Source organism: Ambystoma mexicanum, chromosome 12 (genome assembly GCF_040938575.1).
Source record: "Ambystoma mexicanum isolate Mex_15411 chromosome 12, UKY_AmexF1_1, whole genome shotgun sequence".
Lineage (NCBI taxonomy): Eukaryota > Metazoa > Chordata > Amphibia > Caudata > Ambystomatidae > Ambystoma > Ambystoma mexicanum.
Window position 1 is genome coordinate 1059564965 of NC_090936.1, and position 13073 is coordinate 1059578037.

General features: G+C 46.5%; 1 protein-coding gene across 3 annotated transcripts in view; it reads left to right on the forward strand.

Annotated features, from left to right (window-relative positions):
- The window catches only part of KLHDC10 (kelch domain containing 10), a 345723-nt gene that overhangs the window by 251925 nt on the left and 80725 nt on the right, over positions 1 to 13073 (forward strand). The window lies entirely within an intron of this gene.

The following is a 13073-nucleotide window of genomic DNA, read 5'->3' on the forward strand; positions in this document are numbered from 1 at the left end:
TATCTTGCAGGTTCTTTTTTAGGATGGGGGCAGGCTGGCTGGTGGGGGTGTTATACAACCATGATATGGCAGACGGGTTTCGGTCATTTAAACTGCGGGCATTGTAATTAGATATCCCGGGTGGAGACACTGTGTTGTTTTGCATTCCACCCTGTGGCTTTTTCTTTTGTAAGATGACAACACTGGATGGTGTGGTATGATAACCCCATACAAGTTTAGTTCCGTCCCATACCAAAAAATCACCTTCCCTAGTATTGACACTTGTGGTTGTATTGGTCCCAGTAGTGCTGTTAATCCCAGTGCTGTTAATCCCTCCCCCCTCGTTCATCTCGATAGAGATGAACGCTACAAACCAATATGTAACCAGGCCAAACATTAGTATAAAAAACAACGTAATGCACACAGATAATCCACACTCATACGAATATCTGCATCTCTCATGTAATAATTCTCTCATTCTACTAATTCTATCCGTTGCAGGCTGCCCGTTAGATGCCATGGTAGCTCCTGTTTGAGATATAAAAGTGCATTAAGTGCATGAATGTAAACATTTTGTTGGCACCATTAGTGCCAATATATATTGACGGGTAATGGAAGCGGGTGGGGTTGTGGGGAAGGGTATTCACAGACAAGGGTGTAAACATGTCATGATTTGTTCACTTCAATAATCACATATAAGTCTTAAAAAAAAGTCTTAAAACCTTTTTCTCTTTTTTTTTTCCAGCAATATATATAAAAAAAAGATGCAGCAATACTTCATCAGTCACTTTCCCATTTGCGTTCATTGCTGACGTACATACACACACGTCAATATTCAGACATTTTGTTCAGTTGAATTGGTTGCTGTTGTCTGTGCCTCCTCATCTGCCTCCTCTTGCACATTATTATAAGCTCTTCGCACATCTGTCAAGTGTACCCAGTACCTCAAGCCCTTCACTTTTACAGCTGTGGGCGTGCAGTACACTACCTCGTATGGGCCGTGGGACCGTGGTGCATTCCATCGACGCACAAAACTCCTGACATAAATTAGTTCGCCTGGCTGTAGCTGTAGCTGTTGCTCAGGCTCTGTGACAGACCCTGTTAGATTTCCCTCCTCTCTAGTGAAGGGTGGGGAGAGCTGCTTTGATATTGCGCGCGCTGCCCTTGTTAATTTTTTCAAATAGTCCGTGAATTCTTCTCCCAATATCGCGGTGCTCCTGTGTGATTCTGAGTGTTCGCGCAGTGGGGAGTGTGCTGTGTGCATTCGTCTCCCAGTCACAATTTCGTGCGGGGACAAATGGTGGTCTTTACTTGGCTGGTTTCTCAGTTCAAATAGCGCAAGGGGCAGACAGTATATCCAATTCTTCTTCAATGAAAAGCATAGTTTTGATAACCTGCCTTTTAACAGTCCGTTCATCTTTTCCACTACGCCATTACTTTGAGGATGATAAATCGAACACAATTTATGTTTTATTCCCAATAATGTAGTGACTTCCTTGAAAAGTTCATTCACAAAATGAGTGCCATTGTCTGAGCGAATCACGTCACAAATTCCCCAGCGCGGGAACACCTCCCTCACTAGGAACTTGGCGGCGCTTTTGGCATCAGGTCGTGCACATGGTCCAGCTTCCACCCACCTTGAGAATGGGCACACAACCACGATCATGTACCGTGCGCCATTACACCTTTCCCCCATGTCTGCGTAATCAATATGCAGTTCTCTGAATGGGCCAATGGGTTTAGGAATTGTTCCCCGGAGTGTGCGTAATGTCATTCCTGAATTGTAGATCTGACATGTTGTGCATTCCATTGCTAATCGAGATACGTGCTCCTGGAGACAGGGCACGAACCATTCTTCCTGTATTTCTGCTGCAATGTGCTGTTTGGTATTATGTGCGGGGAAGTGTAGTTGTTGAAACGCAATTTTTAGTAACTGGATGGGCATTACCACTTTCCCTGAGTTATTTTGCCGCCACAGCAAGTCTGTTCCTGACTTGCTGCACCCTCGTTTTGTCCACATCAATTTTTCATCTGCACTAGCTCCTTCCTGCAATTCTAGTATTTGTGATATGGGCATCATGTTGTACCCTTCTGGGGGCTCTTAGTTTGTCTTATGCTGCAGCATGTATTCACCTGCGTCATATTTCTGAAAATAGGAAGCCTCCTTGGCGGCAGCGTCCGCTGCCGCGTTCCCCAAAGACACAATGTCTGTGTTGGATGTATGTGCTTGGCACTTTATTATTGCTACTGCAGTAGGGTTTTGTAGGGCCTCAATTAACTCTTTCAACAATTCTGCATGCTGTACTGGTGTCCCGTCTGCCCGTCTAAACCCCCTACGCCCCATCTTGCTAGACCTCCATGTACTGTCGTTGTCATGTAAGCTGAGTCTGTGTATATTGTCACTGCGCAACCCTTTGCTGCATGTAGTGCTTCTATGAGCGCAATCAGTTCTGCTGCTTGTGCGGAGTAATGTGATGGGAGGCGGTATTGTACTAGTGTTTCATACTCACCGTCTTCTAACCTTACTACTGCCATACCAACATGTTTTTCTCCCGTGTCCACGTCAATCGATGCAGACCCATCCACGAAGTACACTTCCCCCTCGCTCAGAGCGTTCTCATACACCACCGTGTCCTCCCCTTTTTCTCCTGTGTAGGTTGCGCAATCGTGGTCCTGCATGTCCTCTAGTGTGCACGCTTCGGTAATGAATGTGGCGGGGTTCACTGTCTTGCATCTCACCACATGGATGTTGGCGCTAGACAATATAATCTCGTAGGCTGTCGCCCGTTGTGTTGTCAGTGTGCTTTTTGACCTCTCAAGTATTGCAAATAATGAATGTTCCACAAACAATGTCACAGGGCATCCCATTACTATTGTGGCACTTTTCTCAATTGCGAACGCGGCTGCAGCGAGTGATTGCTCGCACGCGAAATGGCCTTGCATCACGGCATCCAAAGTACCACTATAGTAAGCCAACGGCTTGTGTCCTAGGGACGTCTTTTGTGTCAGTACATCTGTCATGAGTGTTCCCTTGCAGTGTGAGAATAGGTACAATTCGCGTCCATAATCAGGGTTTGCTAGTACTGGAGCGCTTGAAATTAGCTCTTTTAATGATTGAAATGATGCGCTCATCTCTTCTGACCATTCTATTTTTTTGTTCTCCTGTTGTGCGTCCTTGAGTGCTTGTAGGAGGGGCCTCGTGTATGCTGCATAGTCTAATATCCATGCTCGGCAATAGTTGCACATCCCCAAGAATTTCTGCATGTCTTTCACTGTTGTGGGTTCTCCTACTGATCTTATTGCTTCTACCCTGTCGGGACTTATTCTTTTTCCATCTTTTGATATCAGCTGTCCCAAATATAAGACCTCTGTCAGGCAGTACTGTAACTTCTCCTTGTCTACCTTGTACCCCTTGTTGGCCAGTAGAGTCAGGAGTGTTGTTGAATCCTTTCTACATGTTACTTCGTCTTGTGCACACACTAATAAATCGTCTACATACTGAATAATCATACTCTCAACTGATAGGTTTCCCAAGTCTTCATGCAATATGCGGTTGAATATGCTCGGGCTCTCACAGTATCCCTGTGGTAGTCTGCAGTGTTCATATCTTTTACCTCCCAGTGTAAATGCTGTAAGGTATCTGCTCTCTTCAGCCAGGGGTATTGAGAAAAATGCGTTTTTCAAGTCTACTACTGTGAAATGTGATGCCACTTTCGGGATGCTGCATAATATTGATGCATGGTTCGGGACCAGAGGGAACTCCTTCTGAATTACATCATTTAGGGGGCGTAAATCCTGTATCATCCTCCAAGACCCTCCTTTTGCTTTTTTGATTGGATAAATACATGTGTTACATGGGGAGTTTGAAGGCACTATTATTCCTTGTGCTAGTAGTGCGTTTATCGTCTCTTTTATCCCTTCTTCAGCTTCACGAGACAATGGATACTGTTTCACTCGGGGTAAAATTGCTCCTTGCTTTAGTTTTATTTCCACAGGTTGTACTCCTTGCAACAGCCCTACATCATGGGGGCCTGTTGTCCACAAATTATTTGGTACGAGCCTCATGTCGTCATCAAAAAATGACGGCGGTGCTCCCACCACTGCCATCAATTGGACTGGGGTTTCCCTGGCTTGAATCAAAATGTCACAGGGCATCGCTATTTCCATTACTATCTCACCATCCCCTTCTGTGTCTGAAAAGAGATCCTCATCTGTTAACTCTCGTAGGGCGATGTTGGCATTTGTATACAGTACTGTACGCCACTCACATCCCTCCCTATCCATTCCAATTGCAGCGATCCTTTTCGCTGACACCTGTACAGCGTGCAAGTCTAATGATTCCACCGATCCTGGTGCTGTGTCGGGACACACTATGGGGCGGAAGAGGAACTCCGCTGGGATCCTCCAGTCCATTCTTCTTAGTTCCGGAATTATGAGGGCCAAAGTCTTTAGCCTTTCAATAAACATTTCCTCATTTTCCGGCAGCCCTCGTACTTCCTGTGTGGTTGTGTAGGCTTGCACTACCAACATCGCACGCAAGGAGCATATCCCGGGTGTAGAACACACTATTCCTCTCTCGGTAAATGATATGGTCATGTTAAGTTTACTCAGGAGGTCCCTCCCTAACAAATTTATTGGTGAATGTTCATAATACAGTAAGGGTGCCTTTACAGTTTTACCCCCCACTTACATCCAAAGCTTCTGTGTAAGGAACTTCAATTACAGCCCCAGAGAACCCCTGCGTCTCTAACTTCCGGTTAGATAACGGGAACCGGCCCTCTTTGATACATGATTTCTCCGCTCCCGAATCAACCATGAATATGAACTGCTTGTCTCCTATCTGCGCCCCTACCAATGGTTCCTATGCTGCATTGTAGGTGGTAGATAGAACTGGACACGCAAGCGTTCTCTGTGGGCTGTCCTATGCGGGGTGTCTAATCGCCCCCCCTTCATTAAAGACACTTCCTGAAACCACTGACATGCCGTTGTAAGGTGCTGGTGCGGGGGCCCCGTTTGCTGTTGTCGCGAAAGGGTTGCCTGGCGTATACTGCATATTGTCATTGTTTTGTGGGTGGTTCTGTGTTCTATACTGGTGTCCCTGTTGCTGCTCAGCATTACCTTGGCCTGGGTTTCTCAGTTGTTGTTGTCCCATTGGAAGACCATATGGGCTCCCCGGGTGGGGATGGCCATATTGTTCTACCTCTTGGAACCCGTTGTTGGATCTAGCTCTGCACTCCCTAGAGTAATGCCCCCACCTTCCGCAGTTCCAGCAACTCCCTTGTGCACCTCTGGGGCCCTGCCATCCATTTCCTCCCATTCCTCCGTATCCCGGCCCACCTCCTCTACGGCCCCTGTACCCACCTCGTCCCCCTCGAGGGGTCCACTCTTGCCACTGCGGACCTCCGCCTTGCTCCTGCTTGTTCCACTGCCGCTGTCCTGTTCCCACCCAATTAGTTGCCATCCTTCCTTGTACCGCTATCAGCCCCTCCTCCTCGTCATCTCCCTCCCTGCTGTGTGGGAGCGCGGCTACTGTTGCTGCAACCTTCACCAACTTTGTCTGTACTAACTTTGCTTCGTCTGCCAATCTTTTCTGTGCCACCTCCTTCTCCCTTTCCTTTATTCGCTTACAATGGTGTACTATTATGCTCTGAATCTCAGGCCATCCCTTTGCTTCAATACCTGCTATCTTGTCGAGCGCCTTCTGCACTTCCTTTGGGAGCCCTCTTTTTATAATGAAGTAAAATAAAGATGTCGATTGATACCAGGGCGTGCCAGTCTCTGCTCTCCACATCTCTTGGACCCGGAAAATGTAATCCATAGCCTCCTCCCCGTCATTCATTGTACACTGCATCACTGACTGTAAGTCTGGCGTATCTGGGAATGTTTCGCGTAAGGCATCCCACACCCTGGCACGCACTGTGTTAAAGGAGGCCCCATCATGGCGGTCACAGTCTAATGTTACTCCCGGGAAACCGGCCTTAACCCATACTCTCTCAGCCTGATCTCCCACTGCTGATACGAGTAAGCTCTTCACATCTCCTATTGCTAGGGGTACCCCGGCAGTATGTTTCTCGAAAGCGTATATCCACTTACTTGCCCCTCCTGATAACGGGGGCAATAGTTTTAATAAATTGGCTTTATCCATCTGAGCCCATGGGATATAATTCGGCCTCCCTCCTCCCCTATGTATCAATGGGAGTTGTAACCTTCCTTTCGTCGTTGAATCTACACCTGTTTTGGCTGCTGATGTTCCCAGTGATGCCATTTTCCCCACCCTGTTCCTTAATCGCCCCATCCACTCATCATCCAGTGTTCTCAGTGAACATGTACCATCCACCCCTTCACTTCCCCCTCCCATTGCCATGCTCAACCTGTCGCTTTCTTCTACATCGTCCCTTATATCACATAGTAGTTCCTCTCTGTCCCCTATAGGCCTCTCTTCATTATCGATACCTCCCTCTTGTGCCCCTACTTCAATTATTCGCGTTGGTTCTTCCTCAATTCTGAACAGTATCTCACCTTTTTTCCACCCGTCTTCAAGTGTTCTATTCTCACTCGGCGCTCTGGACGTGCGCCCCGATCTTGCAGCATTAAGTGCTGTTTGTTCACATATGTCTCTTATCCTTGAGAGCTCATCTTTCGCTATTGAGAGCCTTGATTGTAAATCATCTGTTAGCTTTTCTATGTCCACCCTTTGTGTACTTGTCTGGGCTCGCTCCCTTGTACTTTCATATGGTGGGGGTGCTGTTGGTCGGTGGGGTGTAGTAGTTGCCGGGGGAGGCACATAAGTGGGGTCACTGTACCCCTCTGCGGGCACAGGTTTGTTCAATATCGGGTACAAACTTATTACCTCTGTTGGTGGCTCTACATTTGACAATTATTTAGTATCTTTCTGTATCATCAGTGGGTTGTCTGTGGTGGATGGTAGGTCAGGGTTTACTGCTGGTGCATTAGGCGGTGGTATCTCTTCAAATAATCTCCAGAGATCCAATATTTCCCTCCTATTATGCAAGTGCTTCCCCTTGTATTTCAACCAAATGCATGTGGCCACCGTATCCAGAACACTTTTATCAAAGGACCCTCCCTTTGGCCATATCTGGGGTAGCCCCTCTCCCTTCAGCTCTGTTATCCATTGATCGTGATATTTCTTAATCCGCTCCGCGTACCCTGGTAGATTCTTACAAATATGCGATAAGGGTGTTTCGGCCCCCATCTCTATGCCTTCCTAGTACTTGTGTGTCCCTGTGTGTCTGCAACCACTATGTAGATGTTATCAATATTATTTTTCGTTTTCTACTTCACATTCAATAATGGGCTCCTTTGTGCTCTTCCCCCTCCCTGCACAATACAAAACTGGATGTACACAGTTTCTATTCTATTCTCTTTGGGGGGCACATACAAGAGCAAACCATCATTTATTTTGACAATATAAACCCGGAAATCAAAAAGGTACCCACTCACTTCACTGTGTCATTTTTGTCTTCAAAAGGTTCTATCCGGTCACACTTACTATGACCATTCAATTACTATACATTTACAACTATTTTACACATTCACAACATCAAATTGTCGTCTGACGCATACGAGGTGCACACACCTCTTGGTAACACTCTGTTCACACTTCAAGCTGCCCTCCCTTTCCTCCCTAGCCAGCTGTCCCTGTCCGTCTTACTCAGATATATGGATGCGCATATATATATATTGGTCTGCTCTTCCCTCTTCTAGTAGGACTCTTTCTCTCTTCCTTTCTCCCTAAGTTTGTGCCAATCTCACTTTTTATTTTCCCCCTAACCCTAAAGAAAAGAAAGAAGTAATAGCGGTCACTAATATATTCTCAGTGCCCCCTTTTGCTGGGCACTTATATTCCACTTCTTCATATATTCCCAGTACTAGTCAAGATAGCACTATGCGGCGCCGCCTTCCACCCCCTTTCGGAGCTAGGTTCCCGTCACTTTTATCTCTTATTCACCTTTTAATCCTAATGGCCATATGCAAAGAGAAAGCAAGGAAAGTTTAGGATGATCCTTAGTAGATCTGCGCACCCCCTCTTCGTTCCCTGTCCTACACTTCTTCCCCCACTCCCTTTACAATCGCTCGCACTCAATACTCACGTGCCCGTCTTGAACCGATAGTCTCCGAAACTGTGTCCGTCCAGGCAGTGTTGCCGTCAGCTCAACAGTCAGCCCCGGCGAGCGGTACTCAAAGGGGATTTTTCAACCGGGATCCCATACCCTCTCTCTATTGAGTGCGCACTTCTTAGTGTACCGGTCGCCGTTGGCGGGCCGCCTCCCGGAGCCGGCTCACCGTGCGTATCCCTTTTCGACCGGAGATTCTCGTGCCAAAAGGGGACGGTAATGTTAGGTCGGGAAAGAATAATAATAATAATAATAAAAATCACGCTTTCGGGGTCACCACTGAAGGCAAGCGTCCCCAACCAGCACGATCCTCCCCGCAATAAGAGACAGTAAAGGACTCTCCCAAGTCGGGAATAAAGCCAAGACAGAGTGCGGGTGAGCTTAAATAGGAGTTTATCAATCAGAATAGGGCATGCAAAGAACTCTGCAAACTCCGAGAGCGCTCTGTCTGACAATAGCAAAGACAGGCGTATATATTTACAAAATTCGTCATAAGAACCTACATACTATAGGGGGCACAAGTTCAATGGGATTGGGTGGCGATGACTAGCTATAGGTGCTGCTGCGAGTTGGTTGGCCTTGGCTGGACGACGTCACTGGTCAGCCTCGTGGGTTGGGCTGGGCCTGGCAGGTTGGCTGAGTTCATCCGGGCGGTGTCATTGTGCCATCGCGACCAGTGTCAGAGATGAATGTCTTTTCCTGACTTATTTGCCCTAGGCCATGCTCACCGCAGTCATTCAGTCATTGCAATATTATCTCCTTTAGTAAATCTTCCAATAGGTTATTCTACAGGTTAATGCAACACAGGAGGAATGCACCTTTATGAAGGGTCTGATGGTAATACGTCAGGACATGGTTACCAGTGTCCTGTTGACCGGGGCCATAGGTCGAGGTGCTAAGCTTCAGGGCCTGGGACGGGCGGTACGGGTCTTCCTGCCTTGTTAGAAGTTGTTATGGATGTGCCGCTGTGTGTTGTCAAAGTATTGGGTGTCCTGATTGCACAGGGCCATAAGTCTAAGATGATCCGGTGGGTTGTGGGGTTTACGAGGGGGCGCCTTTGGAAGTGTGTGTTCAGGCGGAGGTTTACTGCTGTGCTGTAAATAATGCAGGTGGCGGGCCGCGGCCTTGGGTGCTGCAGAGGGGGCTACAAATCTTTGAAGCGGCTCCAGTCTGGTTGGGGGAGGTGGGGAAGCGCAGCGCGGGCCTCTGCTCTCATGTCTTGGCAGCCATCGCAGGGTGGGAGGGTGAATGGCCTTGCACGTATTCACAAAGGTATCTCCCTCGTGTGTTGCCGATTTTAGGTAAAAACATCACAAACATTTGAACACCATATAATACTTATTCAAATCACTTTAGAACATGCATTTAAACTTTGCTGGATGTGTCTTGATTATACCCAGTCTGAGCACCGTATTCGTACACTATGTTTTAACAACTACAGTATTTAGTTACATGCATATACATTTGCAGTAAGTGAGGTAGTAGTCGGGTTGGTGGAGTACATAGAAAATGACCCGCCACTGTACGTGACGGTGGTGGCACATAAGGGGCTTAGACATATACACATGACAAGTGCATTCTCGCGCATCCTTCACATGAGTCCACAGTATGGTTACATTCGTCTTCTCGTGTACTCTAGCAGCATTAGTTTGGTTATGGCGCAAAACCATGGAGTGTAGGTTTCCCAGTGATACACGTAACAAATAGATCCCTGGAACGCTCCTTTGTTATTAGCACCCAACTGCAGTGATGTGGGCTCGCCATTGCTTATATCATGGAAGCATGTTTTCTTATGTTCATACATTTTACGGGCTTTTGTAATATAAGAGATTTTGTGGAGAAAAGCATACTTTGCAAGTGGTCTTGGCACTAATATGTAGAGACTTTCTGCCATCTGAGGACCATTTTACTGTTATTTTCATTGCCCAGGCCTGCTGGCCGGGTCATGCTGGGACCGATGATACACTGCGGAAGGTGAACTGTTACAATGTTAGTGTATTACGCTAGCTCATGTCCGTCTTGTTCGTGGGAACGGGCTCGCAGCGGATCTGCCAGTGTGCCGCGGCGACAGGGATAACTGAAACTTCCCGAAGGTGGGGGCCGCGCTACAGTGCGCTGAGCTCACACCATCTTTAGTTGACAAAATGGTTTCTGAGGCCTAACTAAATTCAATACGTGTGGGCAATGTCTACAGCAGGTGAGCCATCCACCACCTGGGCCCTGGTGGTAAGGAGGGGACGCCCGATGAGCCATGGCCCTCACCTGGGGTGGAGGTGCAGGCAAGGGGGGGTCTTTTGGACCACTCCTCCCCTACAGGATCCTTGACAAATCCTCCACTGACCATGTAACCCTGTGGGCAAGATGGGGAAAGAACAGGTCTGTTAATTTACCCCCTACCTCAGATTACTCCAAAGACCATGATGAGGTTCTGGAATCTGTTGGGGGTCCGTGGTCCGTGTTCTGTGCTTGGTCCGGTCAAGGAAGGCGCAGACGTCGTGGGTGCAGAGGTCACTTTCGGATGTTTGGATTTAATTTTGATCGGTCACCATACTCCAGAATCTGTTCTAGACACCTTCCATCTGAACAACTAATCAAAGAAAAGACAAAGATTTCTGTGAAGCAAGTGACTTCAGGACACCTCGGATGCTTACACTTATTGTAACAGGAGTCATCCGGTTCAGTTTGATGAATCTGAAGGAATCATCTCGAAGAATCTGGCCTGGGGCCCTTCTCATGTGGCCAGGGAAAGGCAGACTCTACCTGATCCTGAGGGTGGTGGTCTGTGGGAGGATCACATGGGGGGGGGGGGGAGGGAGGGAAGGATGGTAGGGGGGGCACTCGGGTCAGGAACAAAGGGAGCACCCTCTGAATAATTTCCCTAATCACTCCACAGTATTAATGGCTTATTGTCAAATTGAAGATTTCCATGCTATTTCAACTAACGAGATTATGGACTTCCAGTCCCACAATGCTCTTAGTACATGGATGAGGAAGAGGGGTTAAGAGTAACCAGACTTTGGTGTGCGGTCTAGTGGTTGTAATAACCCACACCTGCGCGCGACCTGGGGCACTCCAAGACCATCTGTTTGAATTTTGAATACCGAACAGTTGAATACAAACCAACTCAATGTAATGCTTTAAAAGAGGGCGAACGGAAGCAGATTATAACATGCATTGTCTACGCCAAAAAGGGACACGTTATAAACAAAGTGAATACGACTTTTGGGAGAGAAAAGGCCCAATAAGAAAACGCTGTAAGCCGTGTTGTCCAAGCAAATTAAGGGCATCTATAAAAACAAAGGGTTACCATTTTTATAACGAGGGACATTTAAAAAAGGGGCCTTGTTTACTGCATTACCAAAGCCAAGAGGCAAACTGTGTAAAATTGAAAAGTTGTAAATCACACTAGCAAGCCAGTGGGCTGCGTGGAAAGACGGCGGAGACAGCAGGGGAAAGAATCCCCCCCACCCCCCTACAGAATTGATCAAGGGCTAGAGAATTGACGCTTGCATTGCCAATGGCAAAAACATCAATGACTCATTGTCCTTTTGTGTATGAAAGATGTGTCAAGTTGAAAAACTTACTCCAGAAGAGGTTGATTTAACTTTCCACATTAAGGAATTCAATGTGGAGAGTTGTGAATAAATCTTGCCATGCAGTATGAGTAGTAGTAGGAGCTTTATCATGCCAGGCTGGCGTACCAGGAAAGGGACAATTAGTTAGAAGGTTGTGGAAGGTGGAAAAGAATTGTAATACCACCAATGTGTTATGATGAACTGTTTCATAACCATCCTGTCCTAAAGTAAAACTGTTGAATGGTCTATCCTGATTAAGGTGTTTCTGAAGAAGTGTAACATAGTGAAAACTGATTGGTCTCCTAAGAAAGGAATCTTTTTTGTCATTGACTTTCCTAGTGAATAAATAGAGAATTTAATTTGAGAAGTGGAAACTGTAACAACTGTTAAAAGCGTGAGAAACCTTGGGGACATAAGGAAGTTACCTTTACCCAGTGAAGGATGCATTGGATACAAGTACTTTATATTGTACTTGAAGCTGAACTTGTTACCACATTCTGAATTGATCTAAGGGAAAGGGATCCAACCGTGATTTTAAGAGTACTTGTTTTCTTTTCCTGTATGTTGAAGTTGCCAAGCAATTCCTGTATGATTCTGTATGTGTGAGGGTCAGACATGTTGGACTCTGGGTCTGTTCCTTTTAGCATTGGTTTGATGGGCAGGGAATTTCTCGTTAGGTTAGGGAAAGACGTTAATTGCCCCCTTTTATTCAATAAATGTAGAGTTGTGATAATACTACACCCACATGTCCGTCTCCCATGTCTGACTCCATACATCAGGCAAGACGGGCAGGGACAAGCAAAGGAGCAGGTCTTGCACTGCATCAATTCCATTGGTGCAAGAAGGCTGGAAATGCAAGAGCAGGTCTCTTGTTGTACAAGTTGAAGATCCTCCAGGTTCCAAGGATACATCTGGAGCGGCGACTTCTGCAACGAGATATCACATCAGAGAGTGTGTCAGTCCACCTTTGCCCCTACTTTTTATGGTATTACTAAAACTAGGGTTGTTTTTTTACTCCAACGAATTTGTGTAAACTCTTAACTCTAACTTGCAGGTCAACTGCAAATGTATTGTCAGACCTTTTTGATGTGGTGCGTTTGACTCCTCTCTCTCATGTACGTCTAGCCACTCCAAGGTGGGATTGTGCTGTTCTACCTATAGATTCTCACTGCTATGTTCAGACCAGATTAAACCTAAAGTATTCACTTCTAACATTCTCCAGATCTGCAGTCATTTGGGAAGTGGTTGCAGGCGTTATTTAGATTGAAGGCATGATGGATGCTTTAGAGGTATGGTACCAAGTGATGTAGGGAGACCACTTGTTCCTTGATCATCCCTAACAAGAATGCTAATTTATATAATTTATTGTAGAAGCCAAAAAGGA